Here is a 12,761-nt window from a genome sequence, read left to right on the forward strand (position 1 = left end):
GTGACATTTTGCTTTTTCTGAACTCTGAAGATGTTTATTTCCACTTTGTGAATAAGAAAATATACCAGAATGACTTGGAGATAATTTGGTACAACTCTTATGTTCTGTTTGGCTCAAGTCCATCCCAAACCAAGAAATCCATTCATCACTCTAATATACTCCTTGTAAGCACACTGCACTTAAGCTCTAAATGGATAAAAAATATTTAATAAATTTTAATACAAGTTTAATAAAATCGAAGGGTAGTACCATCAGAAATGGGTAATGATACCACTTTCTTTTCTAGATGGATAAATTATCTCAGCAGACAAACCCCAGGACTGTTTCACTGCTCTTGGCTAACTAACATTGGACTCGTTGACACAATCTGCTAAAGAGAGAGAATTTGGGTGTGCTGAGGACAGGCTAGAAAGACAAGAAAGCGTGCAGCCGCAAGTCAGACTCTTTTCCTGACCTCACCCCTCAGATAATTTACTCCTCTTCAGAAAGAGTGGGTGAGCTAAGGTGGAAGAAAAGGTGGAGGCTCACTCTCCACTCTCTCAAAAGACTGTAGATGCTACTTGAGGGATCAAGAAAGGAACACAGGGAGAGGAAGAAAATGGTTTCTCAAATATTAGATATTTTCACCTTTTCCCTTCTATATGATGTTGTGCTTTCTAAGAAGAGAAATTATGATAGACTTCAGGCTCTCTGCATGAATAGCTTCAAAGAAATCTGAGGTGATAAAGAGAACTGGAGGGGAAGCCACAGCAGAAGAGAGATTTCAACAGGTCTGTGTGGACTGCGCGTGTGCTCAATTGTGTCTGACTCTGCGACCCCATGGACTGTAGCCCATGGGCTCCTATGCCCATGGAATTCTCCAGGCAAGAGTATTGGAGTGCCATTTCCTCTTCCAGGGGATCTTCCCAGCCCAAGGATTGAACCCTGGTCCCCTGTGCCTCCTGCACTGAAGGTGGATTCTTTACCACTGAGCCACCAGAGAAGCCCCTGGTCTATGCAAGACAGCAAATGGATGAAGAGAGGCTAAATGTAATATGGAAAGAGTTACAGCATGGAGTATGGGCAAGTGGGACACAGCTCTGGAGAAAGCAGAATATGCCTTGAAAAACCTAGGGGAGATGGCTTGGAAATGCCTGGTAGGAAGAGGAAGTAAGGGAGCTGGAGAGACCAGAATCCATTCCCATCTGCACGATGGACAGACAGCCCTGCCCACCTGCCTCCCCGGCGCCACACAGCCACACCTGGCAACAAGTGTTTCTCTCTCCACCCAACCCTGACACTAAGTAGAGGGGTCCCTCTAATGGAATGGCTTTGTAACAATAGAACAAAGCCCCCCCCCCGCCCCACCCCAGCGTTGGCATTAGGAGCTCTAGTGTGGTTCTCAGCTGTTTGCCTTTAAGAGAAGCCATCACCAACTTTGTTTGCATAGGCAGATTTATGAGAAAAACTCGGAAACAGAAGAGACCATGACGGAAACGAATTTAGATGAAAGAGAAAGAAAATATGACAGAAAGGTTATGAGATATGGAGGATTAATCCAAGTGGCCCAACACCTGACTCAAAAGGGAAAACAGAGAAAAGAAAACGATAAAAACAAATAATATGAGCATTTTCCAGCTCTGAAAGACATGAAGGAAGGAAGAAGGGAGGGAGGGAAGGAGGAAGGAAACTCATACCTGGATTCCACTTGGTAAAAATTCTGAAGACTAAGCATATAGAGGAGTGCTAAAAACTTTGAAAGAATAGAGAAAACGGACTCAAGCAAAAGCAAAAACAGGTAATCTGTGAAGAAATGAAAATCAAATTTACCTGGTATTTCTTGTCAGTGTGATTGGATGCTAGAATACTGAGAAACAATGCCTTTAAAATTAAGAGGGAATTTTCCACCCCCCTTGGCTGCACTGTGTAACATGTTGGATCTTAGTTCCCTGACCAGGGATTGAACCCATGTCCCCTGCATTGGGAGCATGGAGTCTTAACCACTGGACCACCAGGAAGTTTATGGGAAGATATTTCTAATACAGAACTCTATACACACCTAAGATGTTAATCAAATGAGAGTTAAGCATTTTTTTTCTTTTTTTTTTGCATCCCAACACAGGGAAAAAGGGAATGTAGTCATATCTTTCTATTCCGATGTGCAGTGAGCAGTACTATAGGGTCCTCCATGGTACTCCTGGTAAGATCACCCCACCTTTAACTTTCACTCTCTCCGAAGCAGGTGTGGTGGATTAAAATTGCCACAAACTTTCCCCTCCCCCTCTTTTCTTTCCCCTCCTTTTCTTTCATTTAGGAAACATCGATTGCAGGCTGCCAGCAGAGTCAAGGCAGAGGACACAGAAGAGGAGAATTCGAAGGGATCCTCATCTTATTCAGAGTCCAAGTCTGAGTTCTCACAGTGGCCCCCAAGGCCTGCCTTGACTGCATATTGTATTTGAACTTTTAGAATTAATCTACAGAGAGGAATGGGAAACAAGTCTAATTGCAACACTAACTGTAGAACACTGCAGAACAAAGCTATTAACCCCAATGCTGCAAATTACAGCGGACAGAAGTTAAATAGGAGGAGGAGAGATGATGGTGTGATAAACGTCTCTCACTTTATGAACTGAGAGTAGCTGACTGATTAAAAAGTCAATTAAAGGTCTAAAGGTATCATCCAGCAGAGGAACTAAATCATACTGAATCTGTTTGGAAGGGAAAGAAGGTGGAAATGAGGAGTCAAAGTGATCAAAATCTTCAGTCAACAGACAAAAACAAAGTAGTAATAGCAATTCAGCTTAAAATCAATACTTTCGTATTGAATAATGCCACATGGCATTAACTGTTATTATTACCTTATAAGTTCACTTAACAAAGGCATGAATGTGATGAACTTGTGTTAAAGCACTGTGCTGTCTCTCTTCAAAGGTGGCCCCCAGCACAGCAGCCTTCTGCTGTTCGTGCTTCTGTGTTTCCCCTGCCACACTGAACCTGGGCTGGCCCTGGGACTCACTTTAACCACCAGAAAGTGGCAGAAGTGACAGCCTACCTATTCTGGGCTGAGGCTTTAGGAAGGCCTGGTAACTTATTCTCTTGTGTATCTTGCAGCCTTGAGCTGCTGCTGCTGCTAAGTCGCTTCAGTCGTGTCCGACTCTGTGAGACCCCAGAGACGGCAGCCCACCCATCCCTGGGATTCTCCAGGCAAGAACACTGGAGTGGGTTGCCATTTCCTTCTCCAATGCGTGAAAGTGAAAAGTGAAAGTGAAGTCGCTCAGTTGTGTCCGACTCCTAGCGACCCCATGGACTGCAGCCTACCAGGCTCCTCTGACCATGGGATTTTCCAGGCAAAAGTACTGGAGTGGGGTGCCATTGCCTTCTCCAGCAGCCTTGAGCAAATGGGTATTAATAGAAGGCCTGCTGGAGGTATTTTGTGGAGAGCTCATCAAGAGAAAGGGCCTGGTGTTATAGGGGTGGAGAGAGAGGCCCACCTGAGCCCAGCCTCCCAGCCAGACCTGTGAGTGGAACCATCTGGAGGGTCTAGCCCCACCGCTGTCTGACTGCAGCAGTCAGATGCCCCACGGGAAACCGGTGAAATTGACATTCTGCTGGGCTCCAGCTCACCCACAGGATTGAGATAATAAAATGGCTTTTGTTTTCAGCTGCTAAGTTTTGGGGTGGTTTGTTAGGCAAAAAAAGATAACTGAGACAGGCACGTTTAATCTTCTTCTCTCAGGTCCCCCACTTCCTGCTTAAGTTCCAGAATATCAATCCCCAAATTCCAAGAACTGAAGAGAGGGAGAGGGTGAAGAGGAGAGATAGGAGGACAGACAGGAAAGCAAGATGTACAGTTGTTGCAGGGGAGAAGTGGAAGCCAAAAGGCCCCCGAGGTAGGGGAGTCAGAAGCTCTTTATACTTGCAAATGTCCAAATTCAAATTTAAAGGTTTTGTGTTTGTGTGTTTGTGTTTGTGTGTTTGTGTGTGTGCCACTGCTATGAAATAGCCCCTCTCTGCCCTCTCGTTTTCTTTCAGTGCTTTGTAAGGACTACGACCCACAAAGTGCTTTGTGCATGCGTGCTCAGTCACTTCAGTTGTGTTCAGCTCTTTGCGACCCCAAGGCCATAGACTGCCAGACTCCTCTATCCATGGGATTCTCCAGGCAAGAATACTGGAGTGGGTTGCCATGCACTCTTCCAGGGAGTCTTCCTGACCCAGGGACTGAACCTGCAATTCCTGCTTTGCAGGCAGATTTTTTATTGCTGAGTCACTGCGGAGGCCCATAAATTGCTTAATACAAGCTGAATTTTTTGTAAAAATTAAGGAGCTGATTTATTTCTGGACACCTCCTAGGGAAAAAAAAAATCAGAATTCCAAGGAGAAGCCTTATTCACCCCCTTCCCTGTGATTCACTCAACCCAGGGATTTGCCTTAAGCATCAAATTATGAATAGACATGACCTGTGCTGCTCCTGAGCAGAAGATTCTAGGAGCACTGCAGGCTTCCCTCAGGCCCACTGTTCTGGTAGGGCACAGACCCCGGAAGCTCCTCCTTTAGCACTGCAAGCTTCCCTCAGGCCCACTGTTCTGGTAGGGCACAGCCCCTATGGAAGCTCCTCCTTTAGCCTGGATCCCTGAACCAGGAGACAAAGGAGTCCATTATCAACCCACTACTGGAGTAGACCAAAACAGCCAAACTACAGCCACCAACCAGTAACATACTGCTGCTAAGTCATGTCAGTCATGTCCGACTCTGTGCGACCCCATAGACGGCAGCCCACCAGGCTCCGCAGTCCCTGGGATTCTCCAGGCAAGAATACTGGAGTGGGTTGCCATTTCCTTCTCCAACCAGTAACATGAGCAGGAAATAAATATTTAGTGTTGTAAGCTACTAAGATTCTGAGGTTGTTACACGGCATAATCTAAGGAAAGCCAGCTCATGAGAATCCCAAACTCTAAAACCTTTCGGAGGGGAAGAAAGAAATTTGGTAACTTTCAAAGGGTCCAAAGTCAACAATGTCAGACTTGAAGATCAGCAAGCTACTGCAGCCCTGTCTTCAAAATTTTGAGAGGAAGTTATCTGACTCCAAAATCTATAACTGATAAAAACTATGAAGATACAATCATATATACAGAGACTTGAACGCTTCCCATCCATGTGTTCCTCACGAAGCAAGACAACCATATAATCATGCATATATATTTATGTATATGTGTATAGAATATAATGGAATAATATATATGTACATTTATTCCATTATATATACATTTTTTATTGGAATATAATTGTTTTACAATGTTGTGTTAGTTTCTGCCATACAATGAAGTGAATCAGTTATACATAAACATATATCCCCTCCTTCTTGGATTTCCCTCCCTCCCACCTCCGTTCCATTATAGTTTATCCTACCAAAGTAAAAAGAAAGAAACCTCTTTCCTGTTAGTGAGAGTATGTGCTGTGCTGTGCTGTGCTTAGCGGCTCAGTGGTGTCTGACTCCTTGCCACCCCATGGCCTGTAGTCCGCCAGCCTCCTCTGTCCATGGGATTCTCCGGGCAAGAATACTGAAATGGGTTGCTATGCCCTCCTCCAGGGGATCTTCCTAACCCAGGGATCAAACCCAGATCTCCCGCATTGAAGGCAGATTCTTTGCCATCTGAGCCATCAGGGAAGCCCAACAATACTGCAATAGGTAGCCTGTCCCTTTTACAGGGGATCTTCCTGAGCCAGGAATTGAACTGGGGTGTCTCTGCATTGCAGGTGGATTCTTTACCAGCTATGCTACCAGGGAAGCCCGGTGAGACTACAGGAAAATAAAATATGTAAGTTCATTTATTTCTGGAGAGGTTAGTGAAGCCTATGAAAAATCCTAAAAACTTTCCCTCTCCACCACTCCTGACCATCCAGCAAGTGCAGAGCCTTAACCACTGGACCACCATGGAAGTCCTGTTCCCACCTTTTGATTCAGCGATTTCATTTGCAGTAATTTATTTGAAGGAAATCAGTGTAATGTAGGCAAAGATTTGTTATATGTAATAGTGATAACTAGAAACAACCTAATGTACACACTAGGCATTAACTATAATGTAATTTAAAAAATTATCACTTTGAATAGTTCATGAGTGTTTCACAAAATAGTTAAGTCTATACAATAAAAAAAAATCAGCCTTTTCCCACTCCTATCTTCCTGCCACTGAATTTCCTTCTTGAAGGCAACTGATACAGTTTCCCTTTCAGTCTTTCCAGAGACATTCTTCCATAATATTACATATAATAATATATATGCCTATATTTTTATTTCTTTTGTGGTATCTTACTATCCACACTGTTCTGCCCTTGGCTTTTTACCCTTAATTCTTCAATATGAAGAATACAGTTGTTCAAGATGAGCACATAGAGAGCTACTTTTAAACAACCACAGAGTATTCCTTTGATATGAACCCCTTAATTTATTTAGTCATTTTGAGAAGATCGTGTTTGCAGAAGATTTATAGAAAAACACTTAGTAACATGCATAGATGTTCATGCTTTATTTAAGGCAAAAAAAAAAAAAAAAGCAGCAGATTACAAAGTGGTTAAGAGAGCTATAGTCTACAAATCTACAAACAGTCTATTCCAAAAGCTCAGGACACATACACATATTCACATGAAAGCCTGGCATTTGCCATTACAAATTCCTGGAATAACACAACCACTGTGCCCTTTGTCCTAGTGAGTTGGTCTCTGTAACCAGGGAAACAGCCCTGGTTCACGATCTGAAGAAATACTGGAGAGATAGTCCAGCTCAAGATAACAATCAGGGTTACGTTGTCCTGTGGGTATGTGGTGCTCTCTCTCTCTTTTTCCCTGGTTTTATGACTTTGACAAGCAGCAACTGGTTTTCATCCACATTGTTCGTATGTTTTTAAAAGTGGTGACAGAGACATAGGCAACCTCCATATTGAACTTGTATGATAATCTTCATCCCCATTACTTTTTCTGGACGGCTGCACATAGATATCATATGGGACATTTATTTTTATTTTTAATTGGAGTATGCTGCAGCCAGCATAGCAGGTAGGGATCGAAAGTGGTCAACACACAGCTTGGGAAAAATAGAGACAGAATTAAAGTTTGAAAGATGGGACCAGTTGACTCAAGACCTCTTGGATCGAGAGCCCTGTTCCTCAGAGCCACATCCCTTTTACTTTGTGTCTTGGCAAGCAGAAAGTATCTGTTGTGCCACGGTGAAGTCAGCCTCCTGTGTCCCTGGTCATGTCTCCCATTTTATTGATTACTTTAAACTATCTGTGTTAGTTTCTTGTACAAGGGGTATCACCTGGCTGGAGGCCATAGACCTGCATATGCCTTGGGAGAACATCTTGGTGTGTACACAAGCAACGTTCTGAACTTGCACTGACCTGGCATTCCAAGGTCCACACTATGTTTTTCTTTAGCTTAGCAGGGTATGATGACCCCAACTAATCAACCCAGTGTACTCTTATTTTGGTTATGCTATATTGCTATATTTTGCTTTTATTCTTTTCCCATGGTGATTTTCTCATGGCTTAGCCAGAGCAACAGGTGGCTATTATATTAAACCCTGCAGGAGGATAATTGCTTTACAATGTTGCCTTAATTTCAGCTATATGATGAGAATCAGCTGTTTGTACTCATATATTCCTTCCCTCTTGAGTCTCCCTCCACCTCCACCTCCTAAGCTCAGCCTCTCCTGGAATGCGATACTTTTTATTCATTTGGTCCACAAAACTTGGTGTCAGCATGCACTCCTGGAGTGTTCCCACCTTTTTTGAGGCAAATTTTCCTCATCTCCTGGAGAGTGCCTGAAGGGCACTCTTCTTGAAGCCCACCCCATGGTATACTTGTGAACCCTGATTCTCTGGTTTGCCTGTTAATTACCTCCTCCTTCTCGCCATCCTTCTTTGTGCGAGCAGTTTTGCTGAGACTGGGAGGGAAAGGTGATCGTAACACACTCTTCTTTTCCCTGCTCATTTGTGATGCCAGCCAGCACTGTAGTAGAATCATCCAACCCCAAATTTCCCTCCTGCTTGAAGTCAGTAGAAATATATCAGAGAAATGGACTAATCAATAACAGTGACCAGAGGCCCTTCAGTTCTGCAGAAACTAAAAAACCAATCCTGATAGGAAAACTAGTTGGATCTCTGGGATGAGGTTTTAGAGATCAGCCTGACCTGCCTCATCAGAGTTTTTCCTTTTGGCCGCACTCTGGCTGGCCACTGGACCATTCACTGGGAAGCAAGAACAGAAAGAGAGGAGACCAGTTTAGACCATGATAGTCTGAAAAGCCTGCCATAGCTGGAACCTTATTTCTGCTACCCACAAGTGATGGTCATGTGGAAACAACCATCCTTTTCTTCAAAAACAAACAAACGAACAAACTTTTTATTTTGGAATAATTCTAGATTTACAGAAAAGTTGCAAAGACATGCCTGATGTTTCCTGTAATGTTAACACTACATTACTATGGTACATTTGTCAAAGAAACCAACATTGGTACATTATTCTAAATTCCAGGCTTTATTTGGGTTTCACTAGTTTTTCCATAAATGTCCTTTTTCTGTCCCAGTATCCAGTCTGGGATCCCTCATTGCATCTGGCTATCATATCTCCTTGGGATCCTCTGCTCTGTGACTACTTCCTTGTCTCTCATGACCTTGACAGTTCTAAGGAGTACAGACCAGGTATTTTGTAGACTGGCCCTCAGATTAGGTTTCTCTGATGTTTTTTCTCATGATTATACTGGGCTGTGGGAAGACTATCAGAGGGAGGGACCCTTCTCTTCACACCAGATCAGGGGGTACATGTTATCACCATGACGACTGATCCCTGGTGATAGTAATGTGGATTACATGGGTAGCTGGGCTCTGCCAGGTTCCTCTAAAGTCACCCTTTTCAGGCTTAAATCTTTGGAATAGAGTCAGTGTGTAACCCACACTTAGGGGAGGGGAACTGAGCTCCACCTTTTGGAGGGAAGAGTATCTACATATATTATTTTGAATTCTTCTGAAATGAATATTTGTCTCTCCTTCTCTATTTGTTTGTTCCATCACTTATTTATATATTAATATTACAAACATCCTTTTCATTTGTCAAAATAATAAAATGCTCTTATTTAAGTAAAGGGGTTAGGCCAGTACTTATGCTTTCAATAAAGTTGAATGTCCCCCATGACAGAGAATATAAAATCTGTGTGTGCTAAGTCGCTTAGGTTGTGTCCAACTCTTTGTGACCCCATGGACCATAGCCTGCCAGGCTCCTCTGTCCGTGGGATTCTCCAGGCAAGAATACTGGAGTGGGTTGCCGTGCCCTTCTCTAGGAGAACTTCCCAACCCAGGGATCGAATCCACATTGTTCCATCTACCTGCACTGGCAGGCAAGTTCTTTACCGCTAAAACCTTCTAGGGGCCCCTAATGGACATAAGAACAAGGAATATTAAAAAGCATAGTTTAATCTCAGCTCTGTCACATATTAGCTATATAACCTAAGACAAATTTCTTAATCTCTCTACTCAGCTTTCTTTTAAAAATAAACACAGATTAGCTGCTGAAAGTACTATTATATAGAGGCATAAGGAATCAGTGAGACAATTCACTTTAGACATATAGCATAGAGTCTAATAGTTAATATTTAATAAATATTAGCTGCCATTTATTACCTGATTTCCCCTTCATGGATCACTGCCTTGTCGTGCTGAAGGGGCTTGAGTAAATGAAGGAGGCTATGAGCCATGCCGTCTAGATATGCGGGTCAGGAAGCAACACTTAGAACCCTGTATGGAACTACTGCTGCCTATAAATCTAGTGGGGGTGATGGAATTCCAGCAGAGCTATTTAAATTCCTAAAAGATAATGCTATTAAAGTGCCACACTCAATATGCCAGCAAATTTGGAAAACCCGGCAGTGGCCACAGGACTGGAAAAGGTCAATCCTTATCCCAATTGTCAAGAAGGGCAGTACTAAAAAATGTTCAAACCACTGGATAATTGCATTCATCTCCCAAGCTAGTAAAGTTATGCTCAAAATCCTCCAAGCTAGGCTTCAGCATTAAGTGAAACAAGAACTTCCAAATGTTGAATCTGGGTTTAGAAAAGGTTTAGAGGAACCAGCGATCAAATTGCCAATATTCGCTGGATCATAGAGAAAGCAAGGGAGTTTCAGAAAAACATCTACCTCTATTTCATTGACTACGCTAAAGCCTTTGATTGTGTGGATCATACCAAACTGTGGAAAACTCTTAAAGAGATGGGAATACCAGATCATCTTACCTGTCTCTTGAGAAACCTGTATGTGGGTCAAGAAGCACCAGTTGGAACCCTATATGGAACAACAACTGACTGGTTAAGGATTGAGATAGGAGTATGACAAGGCTGTTTATTTTCACCCTGTTTATTTAACTTATATGAAGAGCACATCATTTGAAATGACAGGCTGGATGAGGTCCAAGCTGGAATCAAGATTGCCGGAAGAAATACCAATGACCTCAGATATGTAGATGATACCACTCTATTGGCAGAAAGCAAGGAGGAATTAAAGAGCCTATTGATTAAGGTGAAGGAGGGTAGTCAAAAAAACTGGATTAAAACTCAATATTAAAAAAACTAAGATCATGGCAACCGGTCCCATCACTTAATGGCAAATAGAAGGGGAAAAGGTGGAAGCAGTGACAGATTTCCTCTTCTTAGGCTCTAAAATCACTGTGGATGGTGACTGCAGCCATGCAATTAGAAGACAGTTGCTTCTTGGTACGAAAGCTATGACAAACCTAGACAGTGTGTTAACACTTTGCCGACAAAGATCCATATAGTCAAGGTTACGGTTTTTCCAGTAGTCATGTATGGATATGAGAGCTGGATGATAAAGAAGGCAGAGCACCAAAGAATCAAATGTTTTCGAACTGTGGGCCGGAAAAGACTGCTGAGAGTCCTTGGACAGCAAGGAGATCAAACCAGTCAATCTTAAAGGAAATCAACCCTCAATACTCTTTGGAAGAACTGATGCTGAAGCTGCAGCTCCAATATTTTGGGCACCTGATGCAAACAGCTGACTCATTGGAAAAGACCCTGATGTTGGGGAAGATTGAAGGCAGAAGGAGAAGACGGTGACAGAGGATGAGATGGTTGGATGGCACCACAGATTCAATGGACATGAACTTGGGCACACTCCAGGAGATGGTAATCGACAGGGAAGCTTGGCATGCTGCAGTCCACGGGGTTGCAAAGAGTTGGACACGACTTGGAAACTGAACAACAACAAAATTACATGATTTACTTATATTAATAAGTAAATATGTACATATGCATATGAGTCTACACACATATACATAAAGAGTCAGTGGTTGATGGTATCCTTATGATTTTTTTTTTTTTGCTTATTTGTACATTCTAAGGTCTCTGTAATAAAGTTATCATTTTCCTACCAACAGAAAAAATAATAAAAGTCAGTTTCCAGATTACTAATACCTGACACTGCTGAAAGTGTGGAAAATGACCACTTTTTCATTCCAGGCCTGGGAGGAAAAGTTGCTAAATCTTTTCTGAAGAATGTCTTGGCAAGACGTATCAGAAGCATTAAAATTTTGCAGACCATCTGACTCAGCAATTCCATTTCTAGCTATTTATCCAGATGAAAGTGTTGTGTGGCATATATGCACCAAGATTTATTCATACAAATGTTCAGTACATCAATTATAAAAGCAAAAATGGTAATAACTAAATCCTCTGTATGAATTATGGTCCTGTGTGGCCAAAAGAACATTTTGTAGAAGAGTGTTTAGTGAATTTTTTAAATGTTCACACTACATTTAAGTGACAAAGGCCAGTTATAAAAATTATGGCCAGCATAATTTTATTTTTGTAAAACATGCACACACACATACACAGAGTTGTTTTAAAAATGTATCTAAAAGGCAAAAATTATTTTCTCAGGGTAGTTGGATCATGAGTGACTTCTTATTTTCTTATTTGAAGTTTATCTGTATTTTCCAGATTGCCTACAAGAAACCTAAGTTATTTTTAGACGTAGAAAAAGCCAGTGCTATTTTTAACGTGCTCATCATAGAGAATTTGGAAAATACAAAATATTATATAGAAGAAAATAGAGTTACTCCTAATTCTACCACTTAAACTAATCATCATTAACAATTTGTTGTATTGCTTTGTCTTTTGCCACTCTGCCTCCCTAACCAATTCAGGATCATAACGTATGTGATGTTTTCTAGCCTGCCTTTTTTTTCACTTAAGATTATGTCATGAACATATCCCTAAGTCGAACAATTTTTAAAAGGGTTAAAAAACAAAAACAAGCTAGTGAGGTAGATCTGCAGGAATTTATATACAAAGATTCATTATGAAGTGAAGGAAGCAAGTTGCAAAGTAGTGTTATAGGATGCTCACATAAAATATTCACCAAGCAGTTAATTTGGGTTATGTCTTATGAGGAGGAGCTGTATGAAAATGTTTTGAGGTTTAATTTTTAAAAATAATATCATATCATTATTATCTCTGTAATCAGAAAAGTAACATAGATCTTAAAATAAATGAAAACCTCATTTTAAAGTGCTGTACAATATTCCACTCCACCCTGAAATTCTCCTGTTGGACATTTAGATTTGTTTCGACTTTTTTGTTACCATAAATAATGCTAGGATGAATATCTTTGTTTTCAAGCCTTTTTCTGAGCTCATTATATTCAATGATGAATGTGATTTCTAGACCAATTTATGTGTACTATCTTAAAAGATTTTGCTTGAAATGTATGGTGGTGGTGG

The sequence above is a fragment of the Bos indicus genome, chromosome 11, assembly GCF_029378745.1.
Source record: "Bos indicus isolate NIAB-ARS_2022 breed Sahiwal x Tharparkar chromosome 11, NIAB-ARS_B.indTharparkar_mat_pri_1.0, whole genome shotgun sequence".
Classification (NCBI taxonomy): Eukaryota; Metazoa; Chordata; class Mammalia; order Artiodactyla; family Bovidae; genus Bos; species Bos indicus.